The sequence below is a fragment of the Phacochoerus africanus genome, chromosome 10 (assembly GCF_016906955.1).
Source record: "Phacochoerus africanus isolate WHEZ1 chromosome 10, ROS_Pafr_v1, whole genome shotgun sequence".
Taxonomy (NCBI): Eukaryota; Metazoa; Chordata; class Mammalia; order Artiodactyla; family Suidae; genus Phacochoerus; species Phacochoerus africanus.
Window position 1 is genome coordinate 95167821 of NC_062553.1, and position 14242 is coordinate 95182062.

The following is a 14242-nucleotide window of genomic DNA, read 5'->3' on the forward strand; positions in this document are numbered from 1 at the left end:
ACAATGAATGGAATGTTGCTAAAAAGCAACAAATTAGAGAAACATTTAGCAATATCATTCAGTCCCCTAAATCATGGTATTGAGTAAGGAGAGTAGGAAACAGAATGCCGTATCATTTTAGTTAACCTAAAATACATATAAACACATAGATATTTAAAAGAAAAATGAAAAGTTTCAAACATCTCAGCAAGTGTGAGTGAGGTAAGAATGGAAATCAGGGAAGGAAGCAAAGTCAAATGAAAAAAGAGACTTGATTTCCACAAACTCAGAAGAACAATGAGCTGTGAACCAAAAATGTGATTAGCTCTACTCTGCACATGGAGGCCAAATGAAACAATCAATCAAGAAAACAAGACACCTTGGGGGGAGTTAATTACGAAGTAAGTACATTAATTTTTTTTTTCAGAATTTTACTATGAAGTCAACATTTTCTTTTTGCCACGATTCTTTCTGCTGTCTATTCCTCTTTCACGGTGTTAATCTACCCTAAAGCCTGAGAGAGTTAACTCCATAACTAGAAATAATTTAGAGAGAAAGTGTCATTGAAATATAAAAAGGAAACATCCTGCATCACTATGAGCATTTTTTATGGCAATGTAAATTCTCTTCATTCAAAAAGCATCTTTTAATATTTTAATTAGGATACTGTGTTATATGAAAGGAACATCTGATTTTAGAAATGCAAATGAGGGTATGCTATGAAACAAAGATGCAGAATTAAAAAGGTAATATGCAATTCAGCAACTGGCAATGAAGAGAAAGAATGTGGGGAAGGTTCAAGGAAATAATGTGATTTTTGAAGTGAAAATTGTACTAGCATTTTTCAAATTTAGCAATTTGACAAGGTTAATGATACTTGTAATACACTTTTTAGTTTAAGATGCAACAACTACCTTTGGTTAATAAACTAGAAATCAATCAAACTGCACATATTTATTAACTGAAGCAGTTACTGACCTGGTATAGGCTCCTGAGAGCGCCCCTTGCTGGCTAGGTAGATGTGCAGTATTCCATTCACTTGCTGCTTGCTATCTGTGTTCCCTTCTTTTCTTCTTTCCTTTTTTTGTTCATCACTACAAAACAAAGAAGACATTAATTGCAGACTAAGCTATAAAATACAGCTGAATTTTACAGCTTTCCCATTTTAAACATGAGGGAATTGAGCTTCTGAAAGGTTAAACCACTTGGCCATGTGACAGAACTGAGAGTGAAATCCAGTTCCTTACTAAACGCCTAGTTTCAACAACTGGTCCACACCGCCTTGGGACTGTAACTTAGGGCTTCCTTATTCCTATGGGAGAATTTTGGTCACATCTTTTCTTTTTAAATTAAATTTATGCCATTTCTTTGTCTCTAACAGGAAAGGAAACCTGACTAGAATAAAAACTTGAAAAAAGCCATGAGGTTCTTCCTCAATCAGGAGAATAACTGTGAGAGCATATTGTTGAGGAGAGAAATCTTAGAAAAAAAGCAACTACAGAAATGGCAGAAGAAAGAGAAAGGCATCCTGAAGCCATAAGAAGTAAACAAAGGAACATGAATGGGGAGCTACATGGCCCAAGACAGAAAACATTTGAATTTATATTACCAACAGTGCTGAGCTCACAGTTTTACAAGCCTACAAATCTGTGGCTGTACTGAGTTATTATTCACCAACGAATCCTGTATACCCAATCCTACATCCACTATCCAGACCTCACTGGCTGAGGAAGGCAAAAAGGGATAGGATGGGACAACAAAAACAAGCTTTACAAGTTAGAAAGAGATGCACTCAGGTAAGGGATTAAGGAACTATGTAGGTTTAGGGAGGGAACTATCTACTATCTCACATTTCGGGTTCAACCCCTGAATTGCTTCCTCTCAGGACCATGGTAAAGCTCTATTTTGAATTTTGGATTAGTTATTAAGATAAAAATAACTGCCTTACAAAGAAGCTATTTGACGGATGGTAATGCTCTCTGTGTGCATTAATGATGAATGGTTCATGATGAGACTGAATAGTGTGATAGGTTATATCTGTTCTTTAGGGTCATGCAGACCATGGCAAAATACTTAGCATCCTGAAAATTCATACTATTTATATGTGAAATTAGAATAAGAATACCCACCTCATGGAATTTTTTCTGAAGTTTAATTCAAATGAATATAAAATAAGTGCTTTGCACAATACTTGGCCTATATAGTGGAGAGCCAATGAGCATTGTTTTTAACAGTCATTGTAGTGCTAATACCATAGTATTAAGTATATGGAATATGGGAAACATCCTTTGGTGTGTTCTATGATTCAAGAGTCTTTCCCCATAGTAAGTGAGAGATAATATATGTGTATACAAAATAAGTTCAAGTCACATGGCATTGGTTATTGAAGTCTTCAGAATAAATGAGTTCCTCAAGTGAGAAAGGCAAGGAAGAAGAATGTGTATTGCATCCCGTGTGCTGCTCCAAGTGTGAGGGGGAGATGTAGGATATCAACCTAGATAGTGGAGTGTTACACAGGCCTGGAAAAAAGTTTTTTTATGTCTTAATATCCTTTATTTTATTTTTTTGTCTTTTTGTTGTTGTTGTTGTTGTTGTTGCTATTTCTTGGGCCGCTCCCGCGGCATATGGAGGTTCCCAGGCTAGGGGTTAAATCGGAGCTGTAGCCACCGGCCTACGCCAGAGCCACGGCAACGCGGGATCCGAGCCGCGTCTGCAACCTACACCACAGCTCACGGCAACGCCGGATCCTTAACCCACTGAGCAAGGGCAGGGACCGAACCCGCAACCTCATGGTTCCTAGTCGGATTCGTTAACCACTGCGCCACGACGGGAACTCCAATATCCTTTATTTTTTAAAGTTTTATTGAAGTATAGTTGATTTACAAGGTTGTAATAATTTCTGCTGTACAACAAAGTGATTGTCATATGTATACACATATCCATTCTCTTTCAGATTCTTTTCCCGTATAGATTATCACAGAATATTGGGTAGAGTTCTCTGTGCTATATAGCAGGTCCCCATTGGCCAGTCACTCCACATACCTCAGTGTGCACATGCCAAACCCTGAGTCCATCCCCAAACCCCCAGTCCATCCCTCCCACCTCCTGACCTATCCACTTTGGTAACCATAAGTTTTGCAAAGTGAGTGAGTCTCTGTGAGTCTGCATCTGTTGTGCAAATAAGTTCATTCATATCCCTTTTCTAGATTCTACATATAAATGATATGATATAGGGTTTGTCTTTGACTGTCTGACTTCACTTAGTATAATGGTTTAGTACTAAGCACATTCAGAAAAACACAGCCAAATAAAGACTGGGGAAAGAGAGAAAATAACCTATGGTTTTAAAAGAAGCAAGTGATTTCATATGTAACATATTATAAGGATAGTTTAATATATTTTAAATAAAACAGGGGGTATCTTTGCTATGAAACGTACAAGCTAGGTAAAATATAAGGAACTCTGAAAGAAGATGGTTCACTATAGTTTATGTAAAATTAACCTTCCTTAGAAATTAATTCATTGGAATTGAATCTATGACATTAATTAAGAGGAAAAAAAATCAGTGATTTATAATAGGAGAATGGATAGATGAATTGGAGTATATCTAACCTTGGATGTTAAGGAGCCATTAATGTAGTGCTTTTTCAAAATTAATGACATAGGAAATTTCCAGTGACAACATAACATGAAAAATGCAAGATTCAAATACATGCATATACATGTATATGCATATATGTGTATATATACACATATTGAAATGTAAGATTGAATGCAAAGTAAAAGGAATAAAATAATGGGATGAGAAGTGTTTTTTCCTGTGTATTGGTAAAAATTCCCTAGTTTATAAATTCCTAAATGACTCGCATAATAAGAAAAAGAATATTTTTAAGAACATAAACTCTACATATGCAGCAATACCACTCACACTAAACTTAGTGTCAATGGAAATAGCTATATGGAAATATTTCCCATATATATACTACAGTTTTGTGACTGAAACTGAACAGTGGGTAAATACAGCTCTTTAAGGACAATGCGACCAATACCTTCCAAACCTCCTGCAGTAGGCACCACTAAATGGCTTATGCACAGTAAAGCAAAGATGTTGGGTAATTCCCTGGAAAAGCACATCCCACACGTGTGCAGTGTTTTGGCTGGTGTGAATGTAGCATGGATAAACAATACTTCCTGTTACCTAGCCTACCTGCACACACACTGGCCACTCACAAATGTCCATGGGTGAAGTTGCAAACAGAGAGAGATTCTGATCTATACTATTGAAACCACCAAGACTTTATAGCTCCCAAAGTAATAATATGTAACTCACATATATTAATTTTTATTCCAATTACTTAGCTTTATGTATATCTACCACATTGAAAGAGAAAATAAATTACTCTTTGACTCAATTTTATCACAATAAGAAGAAATGAATAACTTATAAGCCCAGGCTTCTCCAGTGAGTTATGAACAAGTTCCCTTTTCTGAGAAGAAAATTAAATTCCTATTGCATCTGGAAACTCTTGCTAAAATATTTTATTACTGTTGTTAGGAGGTTTAGAATAATGGAGGCAGTGTTAAAGTAAATATACTCTCTCCATTTTCTGTCTCTTTAATTGCTGAATTGTCTATTTTAGCACCAGAGCTTCAGGGTTTATTTAATGTCAATTCATGAGACATAAGCATGTACTATTAGAAACATGCAATTCAAAAAATAGCCAGAAAATAAAGGATATCATCTCAAATGAACTGTACTTATTTTTATTTTCATAGCAAATATGCTTGCAAGATTTAACACATGCTCAACTTTAGCTATCAGGGGAGAAAGTGCGAGTTGGTTTAGACTGCATAATAAAGAGAATTAGAAAACAGCAAATGTGGGAGGTACTTAGCTAAAGAATTATTGGCCATATAAATTATATATCTCCCTTTTTTTGCAAATTAAGGTTTTACTGAATTTGAAGACAAACTGGAATGACTCAATTTTACCTAAAATACACCATTTTCAGTATCAGTAGCCACCATAATCAATTAATTTGTAAACACATCTCCTCAATGTAAGACACTTACACCAACTCTGCCAATGACAAGAATTTCTGGCCCAATATTCCAGTTCTTGAGTGAGGACAATATTTTAAACAAGCACTTTATTCTAATAAGATTTAAAATCTTCCTGGTTTAGGGTGAAAAAAAATAATGCCTTCCAATAAATCAAAGCAAAAGAATATCAATAGTTATTTGTGAGCATTTTTGTTCTCAGATATCGATGTGACTTTAGGTAATTCTTCAATTGCAAAACCATTGGAAGAAAAATATGATACTTGTTTTTGCTAGAAAATAAATTGTGAATTCACAGAGCCTGAGTTGAGATGCTGATTAAATTTAGTCAGAACTTACTGTTCATCTTTTATGTGCAAATTACAGTCTGGGATAGAAAGATGAGTAACTCACCATCTTCAGCATAAGACGACACTCAATTTTGTGCCTGGTGGAAGAAAATGGAAGAACAAATACAAAACTGATTACATTTCAAAAAGGATTAACCTCAGGTGACAATATTTGAGGAGTAAAATTTACAAGGAAATTCACATGACCAAAAAACTATACATCGCTATGATACTAGAAAAAATCATAATGGAGTTAATGGTATTTGAAGTGGACCCCCAAAAGAAACTTTGGAATAACAGGGGGAATAATCAGTAGTGAGATATTATAGGTGAATTAAGAAGGCAAGAGAAATGACCTTGAGAATTATATTTGGAAAGGTTTTTCAAAGAATTTAAGAATTAGGAGTCTCTGCAGTAAAAGAAATGGACTAAAAATGGAAATGCAGGAATAAAATATTGATGAATTGTAGACATAGAATTTGCATTGATTAAATATAAAGAAGTGAGAGAAGGATAATAGCTCCAAGTTTAATACACCAGACCTATTTACAGAAATGAAAAAGTCAAGAGGAATAGCATGTTTGGCGAAATATTGAGGAAAGGAAATGAATGGATTGCGGAAAGGAAATGAACTCTGCCAAGTTTTGGTTCCTTGTAGGATATCCAAGGCAAATTGTTAAAGAGGCTGAAATGTAGATCTAGAGATGCACTTTCAGGATTTACTGATGCCTAAAGCATGGGGATATATGCAATTCCTAAGAAAGAAAGTCCTACAGAAAGTGTAAGTTTAAAGATAGAGGAAAGTTATTTGTAGAGTGAACCTGAGACATTGTTAAAAGATATTAAACTATGATAATGTAAATCAATGAGATTCCCATTTTTGCTGTCCAGCAGTTGCCAATGAAATTGTAGTTTTATTGATATTCAACTCAGTGTGAGACAATTCAATGAGTTTACAATTTTACTGAGAATTTCACACTCTGTGGAATGTCCCTCAAGTAATGAAAAGTATTGGAATACAATTCTTTGGTACCAATGAAGTAACTTTTATTTTCCTCTAACTAGATAGAAATAAACAATTTCTAGCACTTATATAGCATATTATGGAACTTAAAAAACTTAGATGTGTCAAGAAAATTTTTGACCCTTGGGCATATTCTTAACCAAATGGCAACAATTTTTTTCTATTGATCCAATAAGCTATCATTCATCTTTTTTCCTTAAAGTAGATCCAATTTTGTTTTCTTAGTCTAAGCAAACGGAAATGAGCTCTGTAACCATATTCCTTCCATGAACAAAAGAATTGTCGAGTTCACTATTCTGTCACATCAGTGAAGGTAAAACAGTGATTTATGGATAATAATCATACTAAATAATGGCAAAACCAACATAAGTTGTAATTTCTTCAAACACACTACCTTGGATGAAAACATCCTGCAGTAGGAGTAAAATTTCTCCCCTGAATTTTATCCTCAACGAATGTCTGTGTATGTGCTAGAACTAGTCTTTGTCACTTACCATGGGTCTACCATTTTCCTCCTACTTTGGTCTGTCTCACCAAGTCCCCACAGACCAAAACTGGAGATTTCCTGCTGTTATCCATGCTTGATGAACCAGAATATCCTCTCCTGTTTCTAGTTCACATAGTGAATGTTCTTGTTTCATTCTCAATCTGCTGGGCTTTGGGGATGCCTGCAAAGTGAGAACAAGAAATCTTCATCCAAGACATGACGTACTCCTTTTACCTAAGCAACAAAGTACTCTAGTCTCCTGTTTTTATTTTTATTTTTTAAGGACATTCTAAATGTATATGTTTGACATCACAGTCTCCTTTCCCTAATATTCAAGAATAAGATTGAAGCCAGGCAAGGTGTTAAGTTGGAAGTCATATCCTCAAAGTGCTCTCAAGGTCCTATGTCCTTTGACAGTGCCACATCAGTTCCTAAGCACTTCTCTTTTTGCTTGGGAGAAAGTTCTTTCTTCCCCCAAATGTTCTTTAATTATTCATGGGATAAAATAAAGCATTCCCATAAGACCAATGTATTAAGTCATTAATATTAAGGATAAAAATCTCAGGGTAAATATAGCTAAATGTTAAAAACTAGGGGAAAGAAAACTTGCCTGTACTGTCATTATCATTACTGTCACCATTGTTGCTTTCATTATTCAATGAAAATATTTCATTATTTTACAATTGTGGCAAAATAGATTATTGTTCTATTTTTCAACCTCCTCTCTGTAATAGCATTCCATCTAAATCTGTTCTGTCATAACTCTGCAGGCCTCCCAGAAGAGTACAGGAATCTCCATCCTTATTCTGCTAACTTTGAGTTGAGCCATGTGACTTGCTTTGGTTAATGGGATGTTAATGAATTTGACGCAGCAGAAGCTCTGAATAAACTTGAATGTTTTTTCTTGCTGCTTATACCTTTGCCACCTGCCATGAGTCACTAGTCCTGGAATGAGAAGAAACATTGAGCACACCTGAGTACAACATGCAGCCTGGATCCAAGCCCAGCTGACCCCATCTGAGCCCAGCAGAACCCAGCAGTGCCACAACTGACCTACAAGCCCATAGTAAGAAATAGGGTTTTAAGCCGCTGAGATTTTTTGAGTTGTTTACAGTGCAGCAGCATCACAAAAAATGTTCTATATAGAATAATGAAAAATTGGATAGTGCTATATTGCTTTTCAAAGCAAGCCTGTAATGTCTTAGATCAATAAGTATAAAATGCAAGGGATAAATGTAAAATATATATCATAGATTGGAAAATCTTGCTAATTTATTTGCAATGAGTTGGGTTGGAATTTGGAGCACAACTTCTAGAAAGTGAAGCTAGACGAAGCCCTTTCCTTATCTATTCCCCTACAAACAACCTATTCAATAAATTTAAGTGCAAATATTGTTTGGCTGAAGACAGAAGAAAGATATTTTGGTGTGTGATCCTCAGAAAGTGGAGGATAATGTAGAGGATGGAACATCATTGCCACATTCCAGTTTAGGGGAGAGGCTCAGAGCCTGGAGCCAAACTTTAAATATTAGCTTTCCCATTTACTACCTGGTGTGTCCAGAAGTGTTTCATCAGGCATCAAGAAGAGTCACAGAAATGTGGAGAGTCATTCTCCCCACATCTATCCCTAGTCACAGAACACCTTTGGCCTCTGGTAGGGCAAGGAGGCCACTATTATAGGATATCACTGCCCGAAGGAACAGTATTCAAGCCATAGGTGAAGAGAGCGGAGATATAAATAGGCTCATAGATTCTGAGCAAAACAACACAAGATGACATTTTTTTAAGCACCTGCTTTGAGATCCCTCAGAATTAACAGAGTTTTTAGATAAAGGGCAGATACTGCTACTAAGTAAGTAGAACATCAGAGCTAGTGAAATTCATGAATTGATATTAATATGGTAAAACCCTGAAAAGATGTGTTACACTATATTTATCCTTGAATAGATCCAATTTCAACAAATATTTATCAAACATTTACTATGTGTGAAATATTTTTATGAATAAGAATGAAAGGAGCATGCCTAAGGCAGTGTAACTTATTAGTTTATGCTTGTTTTAAGTAAATTTCAGATGATGGAAGATTGGGAAGCTGATTTCTTTCTTATCTCTTCATGCTTGGATTCAGTGTTATTGGCGGAGCTCTAGATTAGTGGCAGTTGAAATGTTTGTGTTCCAGTGATGCTCACTCACAACTGGCTATCCTAACACCAATCACCTGTTGGCTCTATCAGCACAACCCCAATTTTCTTACCTATAAAATGAAAAAAAAAATTTAAACTATTCCCAAATTAAGAATCTGTACATCTACATTTCATACTTGAAACTCAGAGTCAGAATCCTTTAACTTTCTCCTTATATTTCAAATATCACTGCAATTGTAAATTCTGTAAAGCCAGTGAATTAAAAAATTAAGTGGTGATCTTGGAAAGTAAGTGGACTGGGATTTATTAGTTATACTAATCCAAATGCCAATACAAAACTCATTAAGTTACATTATTATAATTCTACATAGCATTGCACTGAGGGTAATGCCTCAATTAAACCAGCAAGTATATCACTTGCATTTCTGGACTGTGTTATATGCACACAAGGACTAAAGTGAAATTCAGGAAATGTGCTCATTGAAGAGCTAAGCAGGTCCCAAACTTGATTTTCTCGATTTTGTTAAAGATTTTTATTTCTCAAACAGCACAGCAGACACTAGGGTTGAAAAAACTTAAAAAAAAAATACAACAATTCCTTAAGCACACTATAGACATGACTCAGGCAAGGTGGGACTCATTAGCACAGACCTAATGCCACCAGAAGGTTTTTAACTATATTAAATCTCTACATTAGAGTCAGAATAAAACACCTTTATAAACAGGCAGCAAATTCTAAAACTAGTAATATCCAGGCTCTGAATCTGAATTATTACTATTGTTGTTTTTCTTTTTCTTTTCCTCTGGCTGAACTTACAACATATGAAAGTTCCCAGGCTGGGGGTCGAATTGAATTGGAACTGCAGCTATATCACAGCCAGTTTAACATGAAATCCAAGCTACATCTGTGACCTATGCCACAGCAATGGCAATGCTGCATCCTTAAGCTACTGAGGGAGGCCAGGGATTGAACCTGCATCCTTACAAAGACATTGGGTCCTTAACCTGCTTATCCACAATGGGAACTCCTGAATTACTTTTTTTTTTTAATTTTATTGCCAAGAGATTCATTTGAAAGCAGAAATTCCCAAGATAGTTCTATTACTAAAACTCTCAGCTGTTCTAAATGTAACAAAAATAAATAATTGATATTTAAAAAGTGAAATTGATCTATTCTATGTTTAACATACTGGATAGAATGTACATGAATAAAATAATCACTGTTCTATAAATGAACTTTTTTTTTCTTCTGGGATACTTTTATAAAATTGTAAACCATTTCTAATTTACACTCATGCAACTACTTAAATTTCAATGTTTAGGAGTTCCCATTGTGGCTTAGAAGAAATGAATCTGACTAGAATCCACGAGGACACAGGTTCAATCCCTGGCCTTGTTCAGTGGGTTAAGGATCCAGTGTTGCCGTAAGCTGTGGTTAGGTTGCAGATGTGGCTCGGATCTGGTGTTGCTGTGGATGTGGCATAGGCCAGTGGCTACAGCTCCGATTCAGCTCCTAGCCTGGGAACCTCCATATGCCCCAGGTGCAGCCCTAAAAAGCAAAAAAAAAAAAAAAAAATTCAGTGTTTACCTACAAAAGGAGAATAAGTCAACAAATAATATACAAAGTAACTTTATCTAGTTTCTGATATAGAGAAGTAAATTTTGAGGGGTAAAAATTATCTTCTCATGTTACGTGTAACCCAGTCTTTTTTCCTTACCCTCTACTATTAATTTTTTTAGATTAACATTTGTCAATTTCTTTTCTTTTAGCTTCTTGATTCTTCTGCTGTGTGATTTCTAGAAAGAGGTCTTCAGTATGTATGTATACACACTTTATATATATAGGTGTATACATATATATACATACACGTTATTAAGATCCCATATTATTCAAAATATTTTACAAAACTGTCCCCAAGTTACACTTCTGTTTTATAGTAAGCCAAATATTATTAACTTCATTATAACAGGAAAAACCCAAATAAAACTGGATAAGATATTTGAATCTTACATGTCCCTTATCAGTTATATGACCAGTATCTTCCCTGAGGCATTTTTGCCTTTTTGTTCCAGATTAAGGATAAATGACAATGGCATATATCTTGTATAATAAAGACACTAGTCTCACATATCTATAGAACTATGATTAACATTAGTAAAGAAAAATAATTAAGAACATTACAAAACAAAACATTCAGTGCCCTTTTAAATGGACAACCCAGTGTACCATGATATAAACAGAGGAAGAACTACTACAAATACTAAATCTGGAGTTCCCGTCATGGTGCAGCAGAAACAAATCCAGCTAGGAACCATGAGGTTGTGTGTTCCACCGCTGGCCTCACTCAGTGAGATAAGGATCCAGCGTTGCCATGGCTGTAGTATAGGTCGCAGACACAGCTTGGATCTGACATTGCCGTGGCTGTGGTGTAAGCTGGCAGCTATAGCTCCAATTAGACCCCTAGCCTGGGAACCCCCATATGCCACAGGTGCAGCCCTAAAATGGAAAAAAAAAATACTAAATTTTATTTACTTACCATACAAAGAATAAAAGATGATGTGCTGAAAAATATCTGGATTTGCAAAAGGTGTTCTATGTCTTCATTTCTTATGGATGTTCTGAATAAAGTACTAGGATAACAGATTTCAAGTGTTTTCAGTTCAGGATAAATATATTTCAAAGAAGTTGGCAGCAAATAAGACATGTAACTTATAAAACCATTTACCAACATTGAAGATATATTGAAGAGAATTTTTGATTTGTGGTGAGTAGCTTTTTTGTTCATGAGACCTACCCACAACAACCCCATAAGAGGGACAAATTCTGGAGAATTTTGAACGTGCTGTTGGGAGTTCCCATTGTGGCTCAGCAGTAACAAACCTGAGTAGTATCCATGAGGACGTACGTTGGATCCCTGGCTCTGCTCAGTGGGTTAAGGATCCGGTGTTGCCATGAGCTTGATGTAGGTTGAGATGTAGCTCGGATCCTGTATTGCTGTGGCTGTGGCATAGGCCTACTCTGGGAACTTTCATATGCCATGGGTGCAGCCCTGAAAAGACAAAAAAAAAAAAGTGCCCTTGAAGTTTGGGGATACAGGTCTGGTTTCTGACTTTTGCCTAGGAAATAGATAGGGCAAAGGCAGGCTGGCTTCCTACTTTGAAGCAGAACAGAAAGAGGAACAGTGGTGAGGAGGCATAGTCTGTTGGACTGAAGAAGATAATATAAGAAAGGACATGTGTGTGTGTGTGTGTGTGTGTGTGTGTGTATATGAATGACTGGGTCACTTTGCTGTATAGCAGAAATTGGCACAACATTGTATATCAACTATGCTTTACTAAAAAACTTAAAAAATAATACAAAATAAATAAAATTAAAAAAAAATGTATGATTGTATGATTGTTGCCCATGGACCAGGTTGTAAATCCAGCATCAGGTCTTAGATCTTGTTTGATATGGCTTCTTTGAAGGACAAAAAACCCAGAGATTAAAAAAAAGAGGTTGAGGGGTGCATAAGAACAAGAGAAGAGTAAGTGACCAAGTGACAGAGAGATTCATTTCTTTGGGGAAATGCAGTTGAGAAAATCTCAGGGACCAGAGTGAAAGAGTCATGATTAGGTCATCAGATTACTATAAGTCAGTTGAGATTGTTTCTGCTCCCCTTATCAATTCCACTGAGGATGAGCTCCTCATCCTCAAATTTTGGAAAAGGTCAGAAAATACCCATGGTGAGAGGGGAAAAGGAGCAGAGGAGCTAAGTGAGGAAGGAGAAAATAAACTGGAACTCACCTTTGAAGTTGTTATTTTACACGGGACTAGGCATTTTAATTTATGACGCAAATGAATGAGAGAACTCATATATCAGCACAGAATAATGAGAAATGTCATAGAATCTTCCTGAGTCTTGATCCAGGAGCAGGGACGCAAATAACTCCACACAGTATATTTTAAGGACAATGGGAAATAAAAATAAAATCGCCTTGTAATTGTCCCTTGTAAGTGCAATGGGTTTGATTAAACTGAGAATCCAAGCACTGATACATTTAGTAATAGAAAATGAGTCTAAATAAAAAGAGGATTGGTAGAGACTTAGTTCATCAAGTAACAACTAAAGAAGTTTTGGCTATGATTGCTTGAAGCTTTTTCCTCCCATTCACTTGATTTTTTTTTTCTTCATAGTTTGTCTTAGAACAGAAATTATCTGCTTACTATCAACTAGTTATATTTTCCTGAAAATCAGATATTTGTGCCAAAATGCTAGCTCAGAATTTATTTCCTATTATGTAAAAAGGGGAAAGATTATGATACACTAAACATTATTCCCAAATCCCAGAGGTTATTAAGAAATAATGAAGCTTAACCTTCAGAGCCCCTCACTTACATGAGCCCCTTTCAGGATCCTGGAAGGAAATTTAGAAATAAATGTTTTTAACATTAATAAACGTAGGTTAATTTCGTATCCTTTTAGTTTAAGAGGACTCTTCCCAAATATTATCACTGGAGCTACTAAAAACCTTAGTAGCTAAGTAAAATATCTAATGTATTGCCTAAATGTAGATGAAACACTGAAAACTCCTGTATGAGTATGCTTAGAAATAAAAAATGATTAAAAATTGTTTCCCATTACCAGATAACTGGATAGTCTAAAGAGTTGTTTTTGTGTACAGTAACATCTTTTCTATTATACTATGCTTTTGCATTTACCTGTTTCTCACAGTTTCTTTAATACTTTAATTTGGGGGGTCTTGTATGAATCTAGGTTAAACAAAAGTTAACTTTGAAAGGCATCCTGGAAATACCAATAGGACAAGTACATGGGCAGAGAATGGTTTGCAAGAATGATGCTGGCTCTTAGAGCCACAAATATCCCCAGTGCATGCCTCTCTCTTTTGCTGACATATGCTGCTCTTTTCAAAATATTGATATGTGATTGTGATGTTTAACTAATTGCATTTGAATTGTAACTTAACTTTGCCATGCACCTTGTTTTCTCAAAATGTTTGTAATTTTTTCCACTTGTGAATATGAAATTTCTTATGTAAACATAGCTAGAAGTGTATTGAGAGTTACATGCATTCCATGAAGTTTAAGTATTTAAAAACCAAGGGTACTCTGCTGAGACCACTGTAATGGAGAGAGACTAGATGTATGGGTTTACCTTCCTTTTCAAAACTTGCTTAATTGCATTCCTTAACAGATATGCATCACTATGACATAATA

At 35.6% G+C, this 14242-nt stretch overlaps 1 long non-coding RNA gene across 1 annotated transcript in view; it reads left to right on the forward strand.

The window, feature by feature from the left end:
• LOC125138202 (uncharacterized) overlaps window positions 1–9844 on the forward strand; it is a 61786-nt gene extending 51942 nt beyond the window's left edge. The window contains exon 3 of the long non-coding RNA XR_007137601.1: window positions 7651–9844. This is a non-coding gene — a long non-coding RNA (uncharacterized LOC125138202). The remainder of the gene's footprint in view (window positions 1–7650) is intronic.
• The last annotated feature ends 4398 nt before the right edge of the window (window positions 9845–14242 follow it).